The sequence below is a fragment of the Chlorocebus sabaeus genome, chromosome 21 (assembly GCF_047675955.1).
Source record: "Chlorocebus sabaeus isolate Y175 chromosome 21, mChlSab1.0.hap1, whole genome shotgun sequence".
Lineage (NCBI taxonomy): Eukaryota > Metazoa > Chordata > Mammalia > Primates > Cercopithecidae > Chlorocebus > Chlorocebus sabaeus.
In genome coordinates this window covers 34,909,420-34,936,532 of record NC_132924.1, presented here as the reverse complement: position 1 = coordinate 34,936,532, position 27,113 = coordinate 34,909,420, and the positions used below count along the sequence as shown (strand labels likewise).

At 38.0% G+C, this 27,113-nt stretch overlaps 1 pseudogene; it reads left to right on the top strand.

Annotated features, from left to right (window-relative positions):
* The window catches only part of LOC103227372 (large ribosomal subunit protein eL8 pseudogene), a 76,926-nt pseudogene that overhangs the window by 32,328 nt on the left and 17,485 nt on the right, over positions 1-27,113 (top strand).

Sequence of the window (27,113 nt, the reverse complement as noted above, 5' to 3'; positions counted from 1 at the left end):
AATCTGACACATTTTCAGGCTGTACTCTGACCATTTGGCTCTGTTCTTTCATTTCATTGTTAGCAGTGCAAACTATATTACGTGGAATTTTCTTATGGTGTTAGTTCAATGAATGTTCAAAGAAGAAAATAATTCCAAGGTCTAGACTCTCATTATGCTCTTGAAATTTAATCACACCTGTAATATTACCAGAAACTACTATCATCTATTAAATTTTATGTGTGTTGAAAATATACAAAAAATCTATTTCTTTAAAAGATGCTTCTTGAAGTACAGAAGAATGTGAAAAAAGAGGCAATGTAATAATCTACATTTATATTTTATTATATATGTATCAGGAAACTCTATAAAGAAGAAGTTATTAACAATGGTTAGAAGAAGTGGGGGGACTAGATAGATGAGAATGTTGTGGGAAGACATGTCACTGTGTACCTTTTAACACCTTTCTGGTCTTTGAAATAATGTGATAATATTACCTATACTCAATTTTAATTAAAATTGATCCTAAATTAAAATTGATACCTGATTCCTACATGAGTAAAAACCCTTCATGCCTTTTTGTTGTTGTTCATACTATTCCAAGTCTAAAACACTAAAATACTATCCCCTTCCTTCTTCAACAAGATAAAAATACTGTTCTTGTGCTCAGTTCAATGACCACTTCCTTAGTTAATCTTATTCCGATATCATCAGGAGGAACTCTTTCCACCTTGCTCCCATGACATCACTTCAATAAAAAGTAAACTCAATCTTAAAATTCTAAAATATACATTTTACCAGAAGTACTCCCAAATTAACTGATTATTCTGACATTGAGAACCCACCAACATAAGAAACCCTATCATCTCCAGTCAATGCCATATTAGACTTTTAGCTAAAACAATACTAAATGAGAAGTTTAAAATTTAAAACATGAAACTTATTTTGCGGACTGCTCTTCTTAGTGATCCCATTCTATTAGGACATCCAAAACATTAAGCAAGCTCACAAATGACCGGTAAGCCCCACAGAGAAAGCATCAAATATCCAATATAGAGTAAAAATAATCAAAGTAAATAAAGGGAGGGAGACATGACTAAATGTGAGAAATAGAAGAAGGCTGAGTTGGTACTGCAGCCCAGAACATCTGAAGAATAAGCACAACTCACAAACCCTACAACTAACAAGTGGCATGTCAATACTGGTTCATTACAGCTCAGTAAAGGTTGTTAGAATAATTGTCTATCAACTTGACTCATCTGTCGTTTCAAACAAGATCTTGTTCTCAACTTTCCAATCTCTAGAAATAGACAGAGTAATCCAATCCTAATAACATAAATGATAATTCCAGCTAGCATTTGTTAATTGTTTATTATACACATCTCCTACCAAGTATATATTCCAGGCTCAAGCTAAGCATTTAAGAGACACTTGCAGACCCAACCAGATTTATCAAAAAATCAATACGCAGATCATGTAATAAACCTAATTTTAAAAAATCTATCCTTTGAATAGATTTATAAATCATAGTGCAGCGACACATTATAATGGTATAAAGTTGCTAAAAATAACTATGACAACTGTGTTAAAACATGGAAGAACAGGTAGTATATAAAGTTAAATCTATAAAAGCAGAATGACAAATGGTATGTAAACTCATTAAAATTATGTAAAAACATGTGTATATGGATGAGGCTTAGAAGATAATATACACATTTTAAGATGGTTATGTTAGAAGAGCGGGATTACAGAGGATCATTTTTTCCTTTTCTCAAAATTTCTTTCAATGTTTTTGCTAGCCCATGTATCACGTTAACCTATATTGGTCAGCAAATAGGTTTGGCTGCATAATAAGGTCTAACATACTGGCAAATTAAAAGGTTACAGTGTATTTCTCTCTCATATATATCTCCAAATATATAAGCCACGCAGAGCTGATACAGTGGTTCTACTATGTCGAACCTCAAGTTCCTATCTTTTTATTCTGCCATCCCTTCTTCCGAGTGGTCTCAGATGGCTCATCATCTGTTTATATTCCAGCCAGTGAGAAGAGGGAAAGGGCAAGAGGCAAGCACACTCTATTTCTCTGGAAGAACAGTGCCTGATACACAAGAAGACAAAAATATTAAATGAATGAATGAATGATCAACTGTGCAGTAACTCTAGTTTTGAAAGACCCAAGCAGGGAAATCCTCTCATAAAAGATACTTCACATTACTAGATATGGGCCTCTCATATTTTCTCACTGACCTTAGAAGTATCAGGAGTGTGGAGAGTAAGATGCTTTGCAAGCTAGTGGGAAAATATTCTATTGTTATTTATACCCATTTAATCTTGGAGGACTGACTCAAGCTATAGGCAGATGCCTCACAATAGGCAGATGCATTTCACTCAGCTCCACTAAACTACTTCATCCAATCTCCTGGCCAGCTAATCTTCCTATAACCTTCTGAGTTCAAGGTCATAACTGGTGGTGTTAACAGAAATCATCCCAACTGGGTCTGTAATAATAAATGTCAAAAAGACTTGTAGGTAAATTTTTATTTGCCTTGCTTCTAGCTTGAGGCACTTACAATATCTACTGAATTCAGGGATACATCTCAGGGAGAATCTGTGGGTGAGGAGAATAAAAGTGCTGCTACCCAAAAGGGAGATCTTGTTTTCGATTCAATTTGCTGACCTCCCAACCAAATTTAGCATTATGTGAATACTCAATTATGGCTTTTTATGCATGCCTTATAGATAAGTTGGTAAAAATCCTTCAACTGGAGGTAATTTAAGCAGGTGCAAAAACAAATCAACACAATGTGAAGAGATGTTCTTCCTGCTAAATTATTAGTAATCATTACCTTAGATACTACAATTCCTGCTAAGGTGTGACAGGACGTTGATGGTTTATAGAAAGTATTTAGCATGTTAATATTTCCAATGTTTCCTTATGCTGAAAGCAAATAATATTCATTATATATTATATGACTTCCTGGTATGGCACATAGGAGGCTACTTGTAAGTCAAATTATTCATATGATATTGCCTCTGAAGTGACACAAAACTTTAGTTCTCATATAACCATTGATTTTTTAAAACATTTTCTTGAGAGAAAAATTTTTAATAAACTTGAGGGCTACAACAGTCACCAAATTCCAAAATAAAAATCATTATTTTCCTTGTAAATCAGACTTTCCTCTTGGGTTCCACATTAATTGATGTCAAGACAACCCATCTCAGTCACTTGATGGTATCTACTGTGTTTCCTATCTTTCAGGTATCCAGGAAGGGGTCCACAGTACCCTCCTCATCTCCTCTGAACTAGGTAACAACTAATAACTTCCTAACTCTTCTCTCTACCAACAGTATAAACCTTGAATTCCTTTCCTACGACAATTAAGGTGTATCCTAATTTGGATTCATCTTACTTTCCAGCATTATTTCTTTCTACAAACCCTCAGCATACCTGATCCCTAAATAAGTAAAAACCCTTCATGCCTTTTTGTTGTTGTTCATATTATTCCAACTCTAAAATGCTGAACTACTATCCCCTTCCTTCTTCAACAAGATAAAAATCCTGTTCTTGTGCTCAGTTCAATTGCCACTTCCTTAGTTAATCTTATTCCAGTACCGTCAGAAGGAACTCTTTCCACCTTGCTCCCATGACATTGTATTTGTTCTGTGTGGTATTAATAATAATATCACAAATATGACAAAATAAATGTTATTATTTTTAAGGCTTTACTATGTGCCAGATACTTTGCTGAGTAAGCATTAACTCATTGAATCATCATCATTATTATTCCACATCATAGGGGCTTCTATAAGATTAAGTAACTTATTTAAAGCCATGCCCCTAGAGAGTAGGGAATTTGAATCCAGATCCTCTGACTCCAGAGATCATGTTCTTTTTAGAGCATTCTACCTGATACTGGTAATATTTAGAACTCTATCTCTCTGTCTAAACTGTAAGTTCTTTGAGATGTGGGAGTATGTCTTTGTAGCTCTGTATTCCCACAGTGTCTAACACTGCGTTTCACGCATAATAGCTGTTCATATTCCTTTTTTTTTTTTTTGAGACGGAGTCTCGCTCTGTCGCCCAGACTGGAGTGCAGTGGCGCGAACTCAGCTCACTGCAAGCTCCGCCTCCCGGGTTCACGCCATTCTCCTGCCTCAGCCTCTCGAGTAGCTGGGACTACAGGCGCCCGCCATTACATTTGACTAATTTTTTTATTTATTTTATTTTATTTTTTTTGTATTTTGTAGTAGAGACGGGGTTTCACCGTGTTAGCCAGGATGGTCTCAATCTCCTGACCTCATGATCCGCCCGCCTCGGCCTCCCAAAGTGCTGGGATTACAGGCGTGAGTCACCGCACCCGGCCCATATTCTTTAATGAATAAATGGAAAAGAGGATGTGGACATTTGAGAACTCTAATAGAGTTTTCTTATACTACTCCTTTGTTTCCTACCATTCAGATCCTTGGCTCATTACTGCAGATTACAAAAACTGCATATCAACCATAAAGAAGAAGCTGCAGCTGTAACAGGGCTCTGAGACCCATGTTAGCTGAACTGTGTTGAGAAGTGAAGCTGTGAAAGTATCACATGATGAGCAGCCCAACACAGGTTCAACACTTGCGAGTCAGCTAGAAATAGAATGGCAGTGTGAGCTAATTTCCACACACTGGCAAGAGTTTTGTCTAAGCCACAGCATCCCAGCCCTCCAAGCATTACAACTACAATATTTATTGAGCAATAACAATTGCTAGATGCAATTCAGAATGTTGAATTGGGCATCATCTTTACCCAGGAGACTTGTAATGTAAATTCTATAGGCATACAGAAACTTAAGGAGGAAAGAAGGCAATAGCTTTCTCTCCTCTATCTCCCACCACCTACATGTAAACAATGCAATATTCCTCCGGCAATTCAAGATACCCCTTGGATACTGTATTAGGCACTCAGTGAAGAAGAGTTAACTCACTGAGGCTGAGGTGATAGCATTTAGTGTGCTGGAGTAGTGACTTGCCATATAGACCCCAGTGTCCCAAACAACTTAGTATAGCTTCTAAATGTGGTTAATACTCTAACACAGTTTATGATGTGAGATCAAAGATGTAGCTAAGGTTAGACCTAGAAAAAAAATGTAAATGAGCTGGAAATATAAATTGCACCTCTCCTAATAGCATTACCTTCTGTTCATTGGTATATGCCTCCTTCATTCCACTAGGCATCATCCCATTTATAATTTCAACTAATCTCTACTAAACATTTAACTGGCAATGAGCCAATTGATGCATTACATTTTAAAGTTAATTTTTATTTTTATCAAAGTAATACATGTACATAATTTTCAAAATAAAACATGAGAAAAAAGCAGTCCCCAAGCCAAACTCCCCTTCAACTCCTATTCCTGATTCCTTATGGTAACCACTTTTAATTTTTTTTAAACTATTTCTTTTGATGTTTACATCGATTTTTTAAATAATGTGCTTATACTGTTACTTCTTATTTTTGAATTTTAAACATTATTTAATTTACTTCATTCTATGGAATATGGTTTACCTCTTTTAATATAACCCCCCGACACACACACCCAAAACACGTACATATTTCCCCTTCTCCATCTTTCCAACATAATTGTGGCATACACTTGGGCTAAATCCATAATTACAGTTTATATAACTATGAATCTATTAACATTATTTACATCTCAGTTTTGGAGTATATTGTAATTACATTTCTTATACAACTTTATTTCCCAAGAGTTTATATTTGCATCTATTCTTTTTGGTTGCTTGATTTTCTACATAGCTATCATAAACTCATTCTCAAATGCTCCATTGGACTGAAAACTCTTCTCAATATAGTCAAACACTTCATGTAATCTATCAGCTTAATCTATTTCTTGGAGACATCCATATGGACTTTCCTCTCCTTCTATTAAATTCTGTACTGTTTTCTAGGATGCTGGATATCTGCCATTATGGGGCTTTCCTTTGCCAGCATCCTGGCAAAATCCAGATCCTTTGCCTCTCTCCTGTATTAGATCCCTTGTCTTTTCCATTCCATGACTTCCTCTTTCTGATTTTACTTCTTCATCTTAATGGAACATATCTTCCCATAAAATGGTACAAGGGCAGTAACTGTTGAGACTTTACATATCTGAAAACACATTTACCCTCATATTTAGCTAGGTATAGAATTTTATTTTGGTAAGTATTTTTTCTCAGAAATTTAATAGCATTTCTCCATGTTTTCTAGCTTTTGTTAATTTGTTTTATTTTATTTTCTTGTTTGTTTGTTTGTTTTTAGAGATGGGATCTTGTTCTGTCACCCAGACTGGAGTGCAGGGGGTGCAATCAGCTCACGACAGCCTCAAACTCGTAGGCTCAAGCAATCCTCCTGCCTCAGCCTCCCAAGTAGCTGGGGCTTAGTTTTTTATTATTTGATAATCCAAAAGAGTGAACATCAGTGTAGTTGGTGGCAGAACTAGGCTTCCAGCCTATATCTAATTCCAAGCCCAGGAATATTCTTCTCCTATGATATCGAACCTTTGTATACTAAAGTATGAAGGTATAAAATTGAGATATTTCCAGCGGTAGCTGCAATTTGATAAGGGACTCATTTGCAGACCTAAAGCTTGAGTCGAAGAAGTTGTGTTATAATGGTAAAACAAGATATGCAGTTAAATTGAGGGTCAGGACCCCTGAAACCACAGGATATAACTTGTCTTCTATTTCTATTAAATGTGTCAAGTTGGTAGCATTCCCCAAAGTTTCTTGGGACTCCAGAAATTGCGTGTTGGGAGATAATTCTCCATGGGTCTCTCACATTTCTGCATGTCTTACAAGCAGAAACATTGACTGCCTCTGTTCTAGACTATTGTTTCAAGCAATCATCCTTGAGTGATACAGATAGTGTCTTGGTCTGAAGCAAAGGGCAGGTTTGCCTTCAGCTCTGGAATATAGAGACAGTATCTCCTAGAGCAAAAGACAAACATGCTTATGGCCCATTATAAATGATCTGGGTTCTCTGAACTCAGGGTTCTTCATTTATAATACTCCCCATTGCATGTGCAAATATCACTGCTCCTCTTCACATTGCCAGGTTGTATTTGAGGCTTAAGGGGCTGGTATAAATGCTGATATTCTGTCTACTGTTAATGCTATAAGTAATAAACTGTCCTTGGTCTCTGACCCGGGAGTATTACATCTTCTGCCAGCACCCACAAAACTGACAGGCTAACTTAGCTTGTAAATAGGATACAATTTCAGGCCCTTTTCAGCTTTTGAGACATATAACCAAAATATATAGAAAAACAATTCAGGGAGTATATAGATTAAAAAGAGTTTCATATTTACAAAAATTTTTTTTTGGCTTGGGAATACAGAATTAAAACCCAACCACAGTCTAGAAGTCCAATATACTTGAAATTTGGCTTCAACAAGTTAAATATTTCTCCAATGCACCTAAAGTGCTTAGGTGTTTCTTATTAGTAATTGATATTTCTATGACCAAGCATTCTCTGTTTACTTTTAAAGAGCTTCCACAAAATTTTTATCTTCTAAGATATAACTATCTGGGGCCAGGTGCGGTGGTTCAGGCCTGTAATCCTCGCACTTTGGGAGGCTAAGGCAGGAGGATTGCCAGAGCTCAGGAGTTCGAGATCAGCCTGGACAACACAGTGAAACCCCGTCTCTACCAAACAGACAAAAAATTAGCCGGGCATGGCAGCATATGCCTGTAGTCCCAGCTACTGGGAAGGCTGAGGCAGGAGAATTGCTTGAATCCAGGAGGCAGAGGTTGCAATGAGCCAAGATGGTGCCACTGCACTCCAGTATGGGCTACAGTGCGAGACTCCATCTCCAAAAAAAAAAGAAAAGAAAAGAAAACAAAATGATGTAACTATTTGGGAGGTAGCTGGGAAAAGGATCCTTTACAATTAACTAAAGCCTTCAAGGTCTATTTCAATTATTCTTATAGACCCAAAACACAGTAGAATGTCTTAAATGTCTTAGAAATCCTTAACTTAAAGGATAATAAAAGTAATGTCTTTTGAATGCATGGCCTGTTATTCATTTCTACTTACAGCATCATTAGCAACATCAGTGAATACACTGAAGACTGTGAACTTTGACCTCGTAAAGTAGTATATGTGCAGCATTACTGCAGGTTAATCATCATCATCACTGTCACTCTTTAAATACCCAGACAAGACATAATGTCAAGAAGAAAGCACCTGTTTGTCATCATGCAACATGTACCCTGACCCAATGAGAAAGAACAATCCAGAGCCTTACATATATGAGAGGAAGTCTCTGGAACACTGCAATTCTAAAAAATTCATTCATTGGGCTGTTTACCTCCCAAGGTCATCCTGGTGCAAAGGTCACCTAAAAAAACTACAGGAAGGTTCTGGAATGAACCAAAAAACAGCAAAATGTTGAAATGCCACAGCTGTGATAAAGGAAAAAGAACATAGATTGTGGATACAGGAAAATGCTATTCAAATTCTGGTTCCACTCTGAGCAGTCGTGAAACTTTGTGTATATATTTTTTTACCTTCTCTGAGCTCAAATTCCTTATCTGAAAATTGTGATACTGTTATATGAACTGTGATAAAACCTGACAAGACTGTTTGAGGATCATAATATAATGTTATGTGCAGCATATCTGACATAATGAACTCCTAATATGTATTTGTTGAATCTAAACTGCAGAGAAGGCCCTGAGTCTTCCAGATTGACACGATACAGAATCCTCAGACCCATGAAAAACTTGATAAGCTGGGCACGGTGGCTCACGCCTGTAATCTGAGCACTTTGGGAAGTCAAGACGGGAGGATCACCTGAGGTTGGGAGTTCGAGACCAGCCTGACCAACATGGAGAAATCGCATCTCTACTAGAAATACAAAATTACCCAGCGTGATGGTGCATGCCTGTAATCCTAGCTACTTGGGAGACCGAGGTAGGAGAATCTCTTGAACCTGAGAGGTGGAGGTTGTGGTGAGCTGAGATGGCACCACTGCACTCCAGCCTAGGCAACAACAGCAAAACTCCGCCTCAAACCTAAAAAACAAAAAAAAACATACCTGATGAAGCTGGGCGCAGTGGCTCACACCTGTAATCCCAGCACTTTGGGAGGCTAAGGTGGGTGGTCAGGAGTTTGAGATCAGCCTGGCCAACATGGTGAAACCCTGTCTCTACTAAAAATACAAAAACTAGCCAGGCGTGGTGGCAGGCACCTGTAGTCTCAGCTACTCAGGAGGTGAGGCTGCAGAATCACTTGAACCCAGGAGGCGGAGGTTGCAGTGAGCCTAGATTATGCCACTACACTCCAGCCTGGGTGATAGAGCAAAACTCCATCTCAAAAACAAAACAAAAAACTTGATGACATGACTTTGTCTACTTAAAATGAGTCTGTTTTTTCCTTATGTTAGGTAAAGTGCTCAGCACCTTCAGTAAACAAGCATCAGTCAGCTCTAGACAAAGCAAAAAACTTTATAGCAAAAAAGTTATTTATAGCAAAAAACTTCAGAGAGTTTATCTTATTTCTGAAATTATTACATTAAAATAAAGGTGAAAATAGAAAATAGGTGGATGTATACCTGTTAATAGAGAGTCTGAACACCAAATAGGAAATTTAGGCTTTATTCCATAAGCAATAATGACAGCTTAAGAAAAATTATTCTGATAGCAATACATGAAATGATTTGGTGGTGGTCAAAAAATAAAGTAAGAAAGGTCAAGTCCAGACACTGTGGCTTGTGCCTGTAATCCCAGAACTTTGGGAGGCTGAGGAGGAAGGATCACTTGAAGCCAGGAGTTCAAGACCAGCCTGGGCAACATAGCAAGACCTGCGTCACTACAAAAAAAAAAAAAAAAAAAAAAAATTAGCTGGGCATGGTGGTGCATGCCTATAGTCCTAGCTACTTTGAGAAGCTGAGGTGGGAGAAATGTTTAAGCCCAGGAGTTCAAGGTTACAGTGAGCTATGATCACACTACTACATTCCAGCCTAGGTGACAGAACAAAACCCTGTCTCTGCCAAAAAAAAAAAAAAAAAGGTAAATAAAGAACGAAGGGAGGAGGGAAGGAAGGAGGGGAGGGAAGGGAAGGGAAGGGAAGGGAAGGGAAGGGAAGGGAAGGGAAGGGAAGGGAAGGGAAGAAAATAAAAAGAAACATCAGTAAGGAGGAAATTTAAATATTCCAGATCAGAGGCATCAAGCATTCAAGTAATGTTGGTAGTAGTCATGTATCTGATATGAAGTCAAAAAACCTCTTACTGGCTATAAACTGCTTATGGAAAATGAGTAAATAGTTTACCCTTCAGATGATAGTGAATTTATCATACATCAATCCTAGTAACCACTTCACGAAATAATTTCTTCAGGTAGTTAGGTTGATTTTTTTACATATCATTCTTAACAATAACATGGATATAAAAATACTTCTTGGTTTCAACAGACACTTTTGTATAAAATTTATTTATTCTAACATAAACTCCTCATTTTTGAGGGAAGAACATAGAAAAGTTATCTTGAAATTATAAGATATGAATTTGAGAGTTCAGTGAAACAATGTCAAATTTTTGGTTTAAGCTTTCAGTTCATAAACACGTTAAGTTTTTTATATGATTAGTACAGGAAATGGGCATTGACACTGAGTACTCTGTTACAGGGCTGTATGAACGCAGAAGGCTCACAAGTTGAAGGAAATTGTAGCTAACATTTCAGGTTATTCAGGGCAGAAGAAATCATCTCATTATTTGTGTTCCATTTATGACTGGAAACTCATCCTCTCAAATATTGCCATGATTTTCAGCAGGCAAGATCATTTAGGTTTACCATCTCAGGGGATGAAATATTGGGTGGACATTACTGGGTTCATGTGCTTGTTTACTTCTTTCATTTTTCTCTTTGTTGATCAAAGGAAATTATAAACCATTATGTGCAACTATGTATCATTACAAATTTATGAGAGAATAAATTACTCCTTTGACAGATTTAAGAATGCAAAAGCCTTAAGGAGATGCTTTCCTCAAAATACAATTCCATTTCCCACTCCCAAAATTGATATCTCTCAAATTCCCTTCTCCTATGGAACTGCTACTCTCAGTGCAGAGAAAATAGAACATATATATGTATATATGTGTCTGTGTGTGTATACATATATATTTATATATACACATTATATATACACATTATATATATAATTGAGGTTTCATTCACTCTACTATATTCAATTCTTCAAACAAATTCATAATTGTATTCAATATTCATCTTAATAGCAAGATAAATCTTACAGAAAATATCAGTTCTGTAATAATAAAGAAAGAAGTATAAAAGCTTGTGAGTGGTAAACCATGCCCCTCAAAATATAACAGTTTTAACTCAACTAGAACTCAAATAATGAAGGCTAAGAACTAAGACTAAGACTTAATTCTAAGACTAATAATTCTATACTCAATGATTTTGAGTATGGAATTCTCAAATAAAAGTTAGGAAGAGTTAAATTCACCAAAAAGATCCAAAGAAACATAGTTTGATGAAGTAATGAACAACTATTATGCCAAATGCATAGTATTAGTAAATCTTCACACAGTCTTGATTAGGTAGCATAATAAGAAAGTCAATGATTGGTAAGGTAACCAATCAAGCGAATTCCCCTCAGTACTAGAATAAAGAAGATAAGCAAAATTGAAGTGAAAAGAAAAGAATTGTGGTAGACTATGAAAGGTGGCCCACAAATTCGCATATGTGACTTTGTACCACTATGACTTTGTGCACTATGACTTTGTACCATATGGATGAGCCTGAACTAGCCTACTAATTATGACAGATACATGGCTATCACTTCACCAGACATAGAACAATCACCAGACATGTGTGGAATCATCCTAGACAATCTAGCTATCTCTTCTGATGGAAGAAATACACAGTCAACCCACAAAACTGTGAGAAATAATAGATATTATTATAATTCACAAAGTTTTGGATAGTTTATTAGGGTGCAAAAGCTAACTGATAAAGAAAATGGTACTAGAACTGAAGTGCTGGTGTTACAGCAACCTGAAATATGTAGCATTAGCTTTGGGACAAGGTGATGGATAGAGGCTGGACAAGTGACAGGAAAATTGTTAGCCAAAATTGAGAAAATAGAGAATAAATTGTTAAGAGCAAGAAAAGTGGTAAGAAACTGCTATAGCACTCTGGAAAAATGGCAATCTGTATTATATAGCAGTGCAACAATAGCAAAACGTTGCCTGTGATAATATGGAAGATAGAAAATTTACCCAATGGGCCGGGCATGGTAGTTCACACCTGTTATCCCAGCACTTTGGGAGGCCAAGGCAGGCAGATCACCTGAGGTCAGGAGTTCGAGTCCAACCTGGCCAACATAGTGAAACCCCATCTCTAGTAAAAAAATAAAATAAAAATTAGCTGAGCATGATGGCAGGCACGTGTAATCCCAGCTCCTCAGGAGGCTGAGGCAGGAGAATCGCTAGTTTGCAGTGAGCCAAGATGGTGCCATTGCACCCCAGCCTGGGCAACAGAATGAGACTCTGAAGGAAAAAAAAAAAGAAAGAAAGAAAAAGAAGGAAGGAAGGAAGGAAGGAAGGAAGGAAGGAAGGAAGGAAGGAAGGAAGGAAGGAAGGAAGGAAGGAAAAGGAAGGAAGGAAATTTTCCCAATAACTTAGAGAATCAGCTAAGGAGATTCCCAGGCAAAATGTTGAAGGAGTAGATTTTTTTTTAATTGCATAAGATAACATACAAAAACAAGAGAGAGCTAAAGAAAGAACTGTGCAGTTTTCCTGCAGAATTCATAAGCAATATAAAGGAGCCAGGACTTAAGAGCTGGGGGAAAAACACTTCATATTTCTGGTCTCTCTAGCCATTAAAAGATTCTCAAAGTAATAAATGACTGGCTGGGTGTGGTGGCTCATGCCTGTAATCCCAGTACTTTGGGAAGCCAAGGTGAGATGATCATTTGAGGACAGGAATTTGAGGTTACATGAGCTATGATCATGGCACTGCACTCCTGCCTTGGCAACAGAGCAAGACCTTGTCTCAAAAAAAAAAAGGAAATGACTTCACAGCAAAGATCCAGATCAAGGGTGTGGCTGAAAGACCCCTTGTTAAACAACTGAATGGTGTAAGGTGGTGCCTAGAACCTTTTTTTTCTTTTTTTGAGATGGAGTCTTGCTCTGTCGCCAGGCTGGAGTGTAGTGGTGAGTGGTGCGATCTCGGCTCATTGCAACCTCTGCCTCCCGGGTTCAAGTGATTCTCCTGCCTCAGCTTCCCAAGTAGCTGGGACTACTTGGGAGGCCACCACGCCCAGCTAATTTTTGTATTTTTAGTAGAGATGGGGTTTCATCATGTTGGCCACAATGGTCTCAATCTCTTAACCTCGTGATCCACCCACTTCAGCCTCCCAAAGTGCTGGGATTACAGGTGTGGGCCACGACGCCCAGTCGGTGGTGCCTAGAATCTTAAGGATGTATCACAGCAGCCTGGTATATAGCCCAAAGATGAGAGTGACTTTCTCAAAAAGAATTAGTGATGTGGTCTTTAGGGCATGGAATAGGCCTGAATCATATTCACAGGAGGTCCACAAAGTTCCAAAAAAGTTTTAAAAGAGTTATACTGATAAAAATCCCTGCAAGCTTGGACTTAAAAAAAAAAAAAAAAAAAAAAAAAAAAAAAAAAAAAAGAGGTCAAAATGAGAAGAGTTCTCTGGGCCTCCAAATTTTCACATGCAGGAAGCAGGCTAAGAAAGCCACACAACTGCAAACATAAGCTATTTTTTATTGAAAAATAAGAGTGTCTCAGAGGGTAGAGGAAAGAGCCCATAGTACAATAAACCTCCTTCCTCTGAGAAGAACATCAGAGGACAGTAAGTTATGGAGTTGAGCCTAGGAAGAACTGGGGCCTAATCAAAAAACATTCTCTGCTTCTTGAATAGAGGGACCCCAGCAACATCTGACAGGTTAGACTTCAGAATTTTTATGGACTACTAACTGCTACATATCTCTCATTTCTTCCCTTCTTTAAATGAGAGTATTTGTCGCTCTATTTTAAGTAGGGTATGGGGGCAGATAGCTTCAAGAGGAGCTGCACCTGAAACGCTGCACCTTATCCACTTCTAAACTAACTGCATTATCACAAGATCATAGACTTCAATACCGATACCTCGGAATAAAATAATGGGGGGAGTTTCATGAAAGCAAGGATTTTTCTCTGTTTTGTTCCTTGTTGTATTCCAAACACCTAGGACAGTGATAGGTTCATGATAGGCCCTCAATAAATATTAATTGAATTAATGAATAAACTCTTTAAAAAGTTTAAACTCACATGTCATCTCATTGTTCTTTTTGTATTGTATTAGCAGACATTTGTGGTTTTCTTTGCCAAAAAACAAAAAACACAGGCCAGGCACAGTGGTTCATGCCTGTAATCCCAGCACTTTAGGAGGCTGAAGCAGGAAGATCACTTCAGCCTAGGAGGTCAAGGCTGCAATGAGTCATGATCGCCCCACTGTATTCCAGCCTGGGTGACAGAGCAAGACGCTGTTGCACAAACAACAACAAAACCCCAGTTTGACCTAAATGTGGTATCCTGTTCACAATAGTAGTTACTTTCAAAAAGAGGTAAAACCTCAATTGAATCCAGCCACTTGCTCGGAGGAGCATCATAAGGAAATAAGAGAAGTCCTTCAAAGCTCCTAGTGAGCTAAGATCAGCTTGTACTCTGAAGCAAGAGATTCTATTAGTACCTTTTCTTAGTATTCATAACTACAGTATTATAACTTGTCATACAATTATCTAGCTTTTCTAATTCATCTCTTGACTGAATCTATGACCTCCCAGGCTAATAAATTCCACAGGTTGGCCATACATTGGGTAAAGAAATATTTTCCTTATGCTTTTTAAATTCTAAATTTATTTCAGCCATTAATTTTACAGAATGAGTGACCCTTGTCTTAACAGTTGGAAGACATAAAATTAAGTAAATTGGACCTACAATAAGGATGTCATTTTAGCAGTTTTGTGTGGTAATGTTTCATTTATCATGTGAACTTGCGGCTGTTAGAAGAGCATGAGTAGCTAATTATTTTCCTTTCAGATTTTTACTTTCAGAGTAGAACAGAAAGGAAATTTCAGGATAAAGATAAAGAGAAAAGAAAGAAAACAAACAAGGGATATATGATACTGTCTGGATCATGGACTGCTAGCTATCATTCTACCTGTGTTCTATAAAATTGCTATGGTCTAAGATAATAAGATAAAGAAAATGGATTCAATCAGTTTTAAAGCTGAAGTTTTCCTGGGTAACGATAACAGCATTTGACTATGTTTATCCCTTAGATTAGAAGCAAATGAAAGAAAAAGGATTTGCTGTTCACGGAATTTTATTCTTAAGGCTAATGCTGTCTGTAAAACAATTAACAAAGTATTTTCTAATGTAATTACTGCCTGGGATCTGTGTGTATGTGTCATTTTTCACAGTCTGTTTCATTGAAATGTATAAGGTCAGCTAATAAGAAGCAGTTTGCTGGCCAGGCGTGGTGGTTCACACCTGTAATCCCAACACTTTGGGAGGCAGAGGCAGGTGGATCATGAGGTCAGGAGTTTGAGACCAGCCTGGCCAACATAGTGAAATCCCATCTCTACTAAAAATACAAAAATTATCCAGGCATGGTGGAGCATGGTGGAGCGTGTCTGTATTCCCAACTACTCGGGAGGTTGAGGCAGAAGAATTACTTGAACCCAGGAGGCGAAGCTTGCAGTGAGCTGAGATCGTGCCACTGCACTCCAGCCTGGGTGACACAGCAAGACTCCGTCTCAAAAAAAAAAAACGAAGAAGAAGATGTTTGCTGTCTGCTGCATGATTAATCAGGAATCAGGTTGGGGGCCTCAGTAGGATTAAGCCTTGGAATAAACAGGGATTATTTATTTATTTAGCTTTGGCAATTTGGAAAAGCTTTACTCACTGAACTAATCACAAATTTTTTGTAAGAACACAAGATTCCCCATTATTTAAGGTTACATTCCCAATAACCTCTTTTTTTTTGGACAGGGTCTTGTTCTGTCACCCAGGCTGGAGTGCAGTGGCTCCATCACAGCTCACTGCAGCCTTGACCTTCTGGGCTCAAGCAATCCTCCCACCTCAGCTGGGATAACAGGCATGCATTACCATGCCTGGCTAATTTTTGTATCTTTTGACGAGATAGGGTTTTGCCATGTTGCCTATGCTGGCCTCAAACTCCTGGGCTCAAGGAATCCTCCTGCCTTGGCCTCCCAAAATACTGGGATTACAGGCATGAGCCACTGCATCCGGTCCCAATGACTTCTTTTAGGAATAATATACAAACTTAATGCAGAGCAAGAAATGGTGGACACTGGGGAGTAAAACAGTGAAGCATTTTGTCACTGGCAGGTTTTAGAGAATGAAAGTGTGCACACTGATAAAACAACTAATGTTGCAGATTATAATATATTGTTAATCAATATCTACGTATGTTGGCACACATGCATTAGAAAAAAAATTACAGCTGGAAAGAATTCTGCAATTATATGGCACAACTTCAACATTTCAGTGAAGAGGAACTATGAACCTGAGAAGTGATGTGTACAAGGTAACAGAGCTACTTAACAGAAGGCAGAAAGGTTGGGCAACAGTGCTGACTTTCTTCAACGGCAACAATTCTGCCTAGGTCATAATAACATCTTGAAAAAGGAGAACCTTCTGACACGTGACCAAAGTCTGATCACTTTTAAGATTTCACCCCAGGCTGTTTTTTGCTCAAGCCCAGATAAATCTGCTCCTCTTTCTCCAGAGCCTGGAATGCTAGAAAGACTCTTTTACTTTGGGCACAATCGGTAGAAAAGCAACTTAGAAACTTACAAGGAAAGAGTTGCAGTGGTGCTTCTTCCTCCATAATCTCCCTGCTGAAAGATTAAAGTATTTTCAGTAGTGTAGCCTTCAATACATATGACAACATTCATGAGTGTGTTGATCTAATATATACTAAGATATTATTTCTAAAAACATAGGATTCTGATTTTCTTTAATGACATAAAATTATAATATTAGGTCACATATTATGGGTCTGGCCAGAGGCATGGAATCATGCTACTGTTGCTTCTACTACCACTAATTCTCTACTCTATAGAGATATTTTTATGCTTTGTATGTCATTCTGTCACATGGAGTGTGTTATAATGAGTGTATTTATGAGTCTAGCCATTGGGAGTGGAAACTGATGTATTATGTAGCCTTGCACCTCATGTGCAGCTGAATTATTATGCAGATCTTAACAGCCAAGAAGTCTGTGATCAGAGAAAAAAAGAATTTCAAAACATAAACTATGTTCCTGGCACTAGCTTCGAATACTGGACATTCATAACCCACAAATGCCCAGACTATAAATTTGCAAGTTGCATTAATATGGCAGTAAAAGTCACTTTTCTGAAAGCTGCACTTGTAAAATATTTATAAATTCACATGGTTGTTCCTGGCAAATAACTACATCTGTCAGCTCTGTCTTTTTGCTCCCAAAGCAGCAGGGTTGGTGTCCTGTATAATTCACAATATGTTCATAAAAAATTATTTTGAAAAATCAAGATAGAAGATATTTTATTCTAGGGGGCAATATATCTGCTCCTCCAATGGTATGGTGTTACTATTTGATTTCCTGAGATCTTTTCTCATCAAGGCTTTTTCTCTGAACAAGTTTTCACTTTATTGGACTTATCTAGTTTCCAAATTAGCAAGGCAAGTCCTGTGGGGTTGTCTTTAAAATCTCACATTAATATGTACAACACAGGCCGGGCATGGTGGCTCACGCCTGTAATGCCAGCACTTTGGGAGACTGAGGCAGGCAGATCGCCTGAAGTCAAGAGTTCGAGATCAACCTGGTCAACATGTTGAAACCCTGACTCTACTAAAAATACAAAAATTTGCCAGGAGTGGTGGTGGGCGCCTGTAATCCCAGCTACTTGAGAGACTGAAGTGGGAGAATCACTTGAATTCGGGAGGCAGAGGTTGCAGTAAGTGGAGATGGCGCTACTGCAGTCCAGCCTGGGCAACAGAGTGAGAGTCGGTCTCGAAAAAAAAAAAAGATAAAAAAAGTACAACACAGTGGCGTTCTTCCTTCCCAAGTCAATATGTATATATCAATGTCACATGGTAAAGGAATTTTCTATGTATATAATCTCCCTATAGTGTTTAGGAGATGCTTCATATAACAGACCTTTTAGATAGACCTGTCTAGATTTTTTTCTTAAGACAGGAAAAAAAATTAAAAGACATCAGATTATATTTTCATATAGATATATGCCATACAGATGTAGTCCACTATTTCTAGTGGGGAGAAAGCCCCCCAGAATCATACCTACTAACATACTGAGTACTTGACAATAAAATATGCTGTTGTGTTTGTATTTGTATAATTTTTACTGCCACCTAGCTTTTCCTTCCCTCTCTCTCCATGAAAAAGGATTTAGGGGCTGGGCATGGAGGCTCATGCCTGTAATCCCAGCACTTTGGGAAGCCAAGACAGTTGGATCACAAGGTCAGGAGATCGAGACCATCCTGGCTAACACGGCAAAACCCCATCTCTACTAAAAATACAAAAAATTAGCCAGGCGTGGTGGCGGGCGCCTGTAGTCACAGCTACTAGGGAGGCTGAGGCAGGAGAATGGTGTGAACCCAGGAGACTGAGCTTGCAATGAGCCGAGATCGCGCCACTGCACTCCAGCCTGGGCGACAGAGTAAGACTCCGTCTCAAAAAAAAAAAAAGAAAAAGGATTTAGGTTGTTTATAATGCAAACATAATTGTTATAAAGACAGAACAGTTAAAGGTGAGATCAGAGATATAAAACATCAGGTAATATTAAAGTTCTTAAATTTGGGGAGGTAATGCATCCCTTTGAGAATCTGATGAAAACTTTGTGCTCTTTCCCCAGAAAATGGAAGTAAGTATATACACACAAACAAAACACATAATACACACTTTTGTATACAAACTCAGGCATTCAGAGACCACCAATACCATTCCACAGACCACCACAGAGGAAGGAGAAAGAAAATGTATATCAGGAAACTGGAATAAAATTATTAGTACCATTAAGCATGAAGTTTAGCTCTAACTTTTAGTCAATCCAGAAGGGAGAATTCAATGGGTTTCATAGATCTCAATGTTTAACAGAGAAATACACATCAGGTTTTTAGGAGATGTATTTTGAGAGGAATTTGTCAGGTGGATGAATCTTGGATTTATTTTATTTTATTCTTTTTATTTTTTTTTGAGATGGAGTCTTGCTCTGTCGCCCAGGCTGGAGTGCAGTGACATAATCTCTGCTCACTGCAAGCTCCACCTCCTGGGTTCACGCCATTCTCCTGCCTCAGCCTCCCGAGTAGCTGGGATTACAGGCTCCTGCCACCACACCCAGCTAATTTTTGTATTTTTAGTAGAGATGAAGTTTCACCATCTTGGCCAGGCTGGTCTTGAACTCCTGACCTCGTGATCCACCTGCCTCGGCCTCCCAAAGTGCTGGGATTACAGGCATGAGCCACTGCGCCTGGCCTCAGATTTATTATTAAATATACAATGAACAATGTCTTTAACAGGAATTTTGCAAAAATGGAAAACTATTTTCACATGGCCATTTTTACATTGTTCCCTTAATAAATCCTGAGGATATTCTTAATAAGTGGTAATTCTTATCAGTAGTTATACCAACTAAGCCTAGATAATCTGGCTTCTGTATCTGACCTGACATAGCAACAAATGGTTTCCCTCTAGAGAAAGCTCCAGTATTCATAAGGTGCAATGTGCTTGCAGCAGCCTTCCTGGAACTACAACTAAGAAGCTGCAGCATCAGCGAGGCCTGAGAAATTGTATAGACTCACTAACCCACACATCTGGCAGGACTCATGTGTCAAAAAGGTGACTCTAAGCAAGACACCAAGAAATACATGAATTTAAGAGGCAAAACTAAAAACTGTAAATAGGTTAGAGTGGGAATAAAGGTGTACCCTACTTGATTTCTGCTCACTGTGAAGAAGCCTATGGTTTATGCGCTGATCTTATTTTGTCCGTTAAAGCCCCTCCAATCAGGCATATCACCTGGGGATGGGAACACTGATTGCATACCAACTAGGAATAGAAGAATTCAAAGCTAAAGAAGGAAGAATCTAATTTCTGACGAAGAATATCATTAGACAGAAATTGACTGTCTAATTATGTGGATCCGTCACATGCTATTCTGGTGATCAGCAGCCCAAATCATATACATATACTTTTTTTTTCCCAAAGAAATTGTCACGTAATCTTTTTAAAAGCAGTATGAACTGATATCTTACCAAACCAGAAGAACAAAATTTCTTTTTCAGATGCTTATGACAAAAGGACTTGGAATTATCTGTCTAAATAATGTCAAAATAGCCATTATTTCCTTCCACAAATGAAGGAACGGGATTGGGGATTAACTTTGTGAGATTCATTTAATTTTGCACTTGGCATAGTATATGGAAACAGTAAACAGTTTACAACATTTGAGCTTGGAGACTCTGGGTTGAATATTTAAACCATTGCTTGAGACATAATCAGTGGATAGAAAATTCTAAGAACGGCAGCCCTACTCCAGAACTTTCTAGTGGGTGACATCTGGGGTGAATTAAGTTTCTGTTCAGTCTCAGCTTTAGCTACAGATGTGGAGGTGTAAATGTGCTTTCCAGGAACTGCAGATTATATGATCATGATGTAGACTACTTTTATTAGGAGTTCAAGTACCACATTTCCAGAAATATAAAGAATGACAGCAAGGAAAAAAGCCTTTAGAGCTTAAATTACAACCACATCTAATGAACTCAGAGGTGTTTTTCACTTACTAGGGTATTGCTTTTCAACTCCTGTAGCTTAAATGAATCTAGTGATCATAACAGTAAATATGGTTTCCAAAGGTATCCCAAGAGGTATCATTAGTCACATATTACATCCTTTTCTAATTTGTACACTTTCCATGTTTCAGGGTTTCACAGGACTGCTGAAACCTCCAGAATTTCATGTTTCCCTCAGCAGTCTACAATAACCCTTAATCTGAATGACATGTATTATTTCCTCAGCAAACATGTGATGTGGGAAGCTTAGTAAAAGATTTATTATAAGAAAAGGCTCAATGCTTTATTTCCTCCCCTAATTGAATACATTATTGCTCTCTGTTTAGAAATGCTACGTTGATGTATTACACCTCAGAACAACTATGCACATGCCATCTGCAGCAGGAAGGTTTATTAGACTACAAATCAAGATACAGATGTTGGAGGGAAAGCTACGTATGCTAAGTCATAATACATTAAAGCACATTTTAAATCTATATGTCATGGTGGTCCAGCAGATTTTTATTTTTTTAAATTAGGTATTGGTACTTACGAAAATTCAGGAACTAGAAGCCCTCTCTTCATGTACACGATAGGTAAAGTCATAAGCTGCTGAGGTGATAGGTATAACCTTGTAGATGGGAAAAAGGACTAAGTAACTTCAAAAGAAAAAGCTCACATTCTTATTCCTTAGTACTAGTGAAAAGACCCACATTTAAAGTCAGCATTCTAAGCCAAATGAGCAGATAATTCTTTTGGCAGTGTAAATGATCACATTTTTATTGATCTTTTTCACATATTTAGATTTTCATCAATTTACCAGAAGAGCATTTATTGAGTACCTGTTACTGGCTAGGTGACTTTAGGATGTGCTCTAGGATTTTATTAAAACAAGACTCAGTTATATTATTTTGATATAAGAGGAGTTGTTTATTTTTTCTTTCTTTCTCCAACTGTTCAAGTTCAGGCCCAATAATGGACAAATTGCCCCCAGAAAGTTTACAAGAATATATCAACTACTTCATTGGTTGAAAGAATTAGAGGAAACTTGGCCACCACAGCTGAGAGGATTGCTTTCCTGAGATATGACGTGATTCTCCTCCATTAGACTCACAAAAATATAACTCAATTGTATCAATCTTAAACAAATAAAATCTAGGATGCTCACATTTTCTAGAAGGATTAATGTTCTGTAGATCTATTGATCTTCTACATTCTTCTTAAAGTATCCAGGGTAATCATTAACAATACTTTGTTTTGATTTACTTGCCTGGTGTCTGAGGCTCTTCCAGCTCTCTACAATACATTTGCGCCTTATTCATCATGCTTATTCTGTAGATAAAGACAACACATTACTGGCATTTGTAATTGGGAGGCTTAAAATTTTTAAAAATAAAATTAGAGATAATCTAATTTTTAGATTAGGGTTAGATTTTTAAATAGGGTATAGAACTTCAAAAGATGGTGGTTTTCTCTTTCCCTGGAAATATTCAGAAAACAGTCTACCTTTGGTCGGGAAGCACAGGCAAGGGCAGCAATTCAAGAAACCACTGTAAAAATGCACATCTCACCCAGTAAAGGAGAGAGCTTACTTCCTATTAAGCATAGTTAGATGGGTGATTATTATTAATCATATATCACATTTACATAACAATGAAGTTTGGATGGCACTATCATACACTGTCTCATTTACCATATGAAGGAAGCATGTATTCATTCCTCAAATATTTTATGAATGCCTACTAGGTGCCAGACAGCATACTTTATACTTGGAATGCAAAGGTGAGCAAGACAGATTCTCAGTGAGCTTACTTTCTAGTTGAGGAATACAATGTTATTAAATATAACGTGTTATAATACAGACATGATGAAGTCCTGAGGCTACATGGGGTTACTAGTATTTTAGCCTCATTTTACAGAAAAAAAAAAAACTGACCAAAAATATTGACAATATTATAGGGCAGTTTTAACAACTAAATGAGAGATCATATTAAGTTGCTTAGTACAATGACAGCCCATAGTAGGGAGTCCACAAATGTTATTATAAAGAGGTAGCATAGAGTAATAGTTTGGAGAATGGGTTCTGTATCAAACCTTTTGGCTTGGATCTTGGTTATGTCTTAGTTTGTGTGGCCTTGGGAAAGTTATATGATATATCTAGATCTCAGTTTCCCCAGGGCTAAGATGAGAATAACAATCACAACCACTTCTCAGGGCTGTTATTTTGAGAATCAAGTTGTCACACATGTTCAAAAGAAGTTATTCATGGTAAAGATCAAAGTTGGGAGCAGGTCCAAAAACCATATCACAACAAACTTATAGTTAGCCTCTCATAAAACAGAAATATTGTGGCCCTGAAGAGTGAAATGTCCTTATTTTTACCATGGGGAGGAGAACTCCCCAGCAAAAAGTTCAAGCTAGGAGAAGGCAGCAAAGAATATTTGGCATCTTGAGGGTTAGAGAGAAAACTGGCCTGAAGAGAGAGGGCCAAAAAGAGAGGGAAAGCATGGACACCAGCAGGGGTTAGGGGAATGGGACTTGGGCAGAGGTTGGACTGAACAAAGCAGAGGGAAATGACTTTAAGAAGAGAGGAGGAATATGCCACCCACATATCTCCTAGCACTAAATAAGGGATAATCTTTTCAATATAACCAATCTGTATTTTGCTAAGTGCGGGGTATTTATTTTTATTGGATAATGCCTCAAATGTTATAAACAGAGCTAAGTAAGAGTATTCAAAATAGCCCAATAATTATCTTTCAAGGTGTCTGGTACCAACATGCTCTTTTCTCTCATTTAGATTCCCACAAAGAAATTGTTGGACATGAAAAAGAGGCAGATATTGGTTCATAGTATGTCTCATGATACTGAGAGAATTTTCAAGATTGCAATTTTTCATTTCATTTTTTTTGAATGGCTGATTTAAATGTTCTTTCTGTACATAATGGGACAGGAATTGTACAACTATTACTGCAATCCAATTTTAGAACATTTTCAGAGAATGAAGGCGTTTTAACCTGTGATTTAAATGCTACCAGTTTATGGATCTCTGTTCTTGTACCAGAGACAATCTGAAGATTCTCTCCAGAAGTAAACATCCTAAACAGCAATCACCAACATTAAAACATGAGCCTATTTTACTCTTTGAGTGGCTAGCTTCCTGTGACAGAATATACATTGCCTCTCTTCTTTTGTTACCTTTCTGATAACATTGGCTATGCTGTAGGCCAATGTATTACATTAGAGAGCATTTCGAGGAAAAGGTTTCTTAAAGCTCCTTATATATATTACGATTTTCTGCTATACATCATTATTACTAAAATTATTCACAGCTAGGCAAGCTCAGTTTAGGCAAGCTCAGATACTTGGCAGTAAAACACAATTCTTTTAATAGCCTAGCTCCAATGGGTAACCCTTTGAAAAAGGCATTTATTGTTAGTTCTGTTAGCTATTGAAGCAGTCTTTGCATACTTCAATGCATAAGCATACAAATGGAAATTTTTATTTTAAGTTCTATGCTATACTTTGCATATGAAACAGAAGTTCTTTAACTATATTGTGGGAAATTCAAATGTACTTCCTCCTCTATAAAGAAAATTAATCTGAGAACAAGGGTCTACTTTGAGGTTGTATAGAAAGGGCAAATATACGCTCTGATATGCTGCTTAGTCCTGATCCCCACCCCACCTCATTCCAGTACCCTCATTAACAAGAAGCTGTCAAAGTACTTGAACATCACGAAATAAGAATGGTATTTCAACAAAAGATCAAATGCTTAGAAATCCACACCTCAAACCAGGTTATTCTTTCATTCCTAAATCAATAAACTGGCAAAAACAAGACCATATTTGAGCTGGCAAAACCTCCTATGCACTTACATTCTGTGAAAACATAAAAGGAAAAAAGAATTCTTCCATATTCTTTACATGATTTTCCATGAAAACACTCATTAAATGATGTTTACATATAATGATGACAGAGTGTAGATGGGTTTACTGCTTGGCATTGGAAGGGCAGTGCCCTGGAGTCTTCTTCCAGTTCAATCTTGAAAAAATAACAGTCCTTTTAGTTTTTAGTATACTAACTTGGCTCAAACCATACCATAAAGTACTTTTGTATGAAGGCTGCCATAAAAAAATCACTGCAGAATGCTCCACTGTCAGAGTCAGCACAAGTTAATGCAAGCAAGTTACACATGTTAAAATAAACAGCAGAGAATTGGGTGGGAAAACAGTATTAACCAGGTGTGTCCATCTGACCATTATAACTTTAAAATATCTGTAGAACAAAGCCAGTTTTTGTCAAGGTCACTTACTGCTCAGAAAATGCTTTTCAGCTTCAACAAAAACATCCAAGAAACAAAATAAGGTTTTAAAAAAAATGATGTTCAAATAGGTGTGTTTCATTTTACATCACCTGTAAGAAACAGGGTTTCCATCTAACATGAGATTCCCATTCCTATTGCTCTGTAAAGGCACAGTTCTGATAAGTTCAAGGAGATGTTTGAAAAATGAATAATCACCTATATTATCATTTCTTTGAGAGCTAATGTGGCTTATATTGAAGGAAGTCGCCAGAAAGGCTTTTATTGGATAAGCGGTGTGCTTGTCCTCCAGAGAACTGCCCCACAAAAATTCCTCAAAATATGAAAACTCTCCTATTAGCATTAAATTTCGGGTATTATATCTTCAGAAAGCCCTTGTTAAATATACATTTGCTGTCTATTGCAGTCTGTAAGGTTTAACACCATGTGCTGGATATTTAGATTAGCCCTCTCAATCTCCATTTTATTAGCCTTCTCTTTGGAGACATTAGATAGCTAAACACAGTTTTTCAGAGCACAGACTCTGAAAGTCAAGAATTGGCCTTGCCACTTAATAGTATGACTGGTCAGCTTATGCTTACATGGTAGCCTTTCCAGAATACTCTGAGAAACATTATAAAGTGATAGGGATGCAGAAACTGAGCTTATTGGAAATGGAAGAACCAAATAGTAGACTGGTAGCTCCTAACCAGGGAAACAGAGAAGTCCACAGTTCCTGAGTGATTGTGGCCCCAGGCTAAGAAAGTTAACTTACAGTTTCTCCAGTATAAAATAAGGATAAAACTAATAGTATCCAAGTGCTCAGCACAGTGCCCAGTACACAGTAAGAGCCCAAAAGATGTTACCTATTTTTTGCTTAGGTCCTTAAGAGGTTCTGGCAGCTGAGAGAAAATGAAAAAGGGCAGGAGTGCCCAAGATACCGAAAAGAAAGAAGGCCAAGGGGAAGAAGGTGGCTCCGGCCCCTGCTGTCGTGAAGCAGCAGGAGGTTAAGAAAGTAGGGAATCCCCTGTTTGAGAAAAGGCCTAAGAATTTTGGCATTGGACAGGACATCCAGCCCAAAAGAGACCTCACTTGCTTCATGAAATGGTCCCACTATATCAGGTTGCAGCAGCAGAGAGTCATCCTCTATAAGCGGCTGAAAGTGCCTCCTGCAATTAACCAGTTCACCCAGGCCCTGCACCGCCAAATAGCTACTCAGTCGCTTAAGCTGGCCCACAACTACAGACCATAAAAAAGAAAGACAAAGCAAGCGAAGAAGCAGAGGCTGTTGGTCCGGGCTGAGAAGAAAACTTCCAGCAAAGAAGACATCCCCACTAGGAGACCACTTGTCCTTCAAGCAGGAGTTAACACCGTCGCCACCTTGGTGGAGAACAAGAAGGCTCAACTGGAGGTGACTTCACATGATGTGGATCCCATCAAGCTGGTTGTCTTCTTGCCTGCCTTGTGTCATAAAATGGGGGTCTCTTCCCCTGCATTATCAAGAGGCAGGCAAGACTGGGACATATAGTCCACAGGAAGACCTGGACCACTGTGGCCTTCACACAGGTGAACTCGGAAGACAAAGGAGCTTTGGCTAAGCTGGTGGAAGCTATCAGGACCAATTACAACAACAGATACGATGAGATCTGCCATCACTGGGGAGGCAATGTCCTGGGTCCCAAGTCTGTGGCTCACATTGCCAAGCTTGAAAAGGCAAAGGCTAAAGAACTTGCACCAAACTGGGTTAAATGCACGCTGTTGAGTTTTCTGTACATAAAAATAATTAAAATAATACAAATTTTAAGAAAAAGAAAAAGCATAGGAGACCACCCACGGCAGTGGGCTATGCACTGGTTGAATAATCCTTTTTTTATTATTATTTTGTTTTTTGAGATGGAGTCTTGCCTCTGTCACCCAGGCTGGAGTGCAGTGGCATGATCTCAGCTCACTGCAACC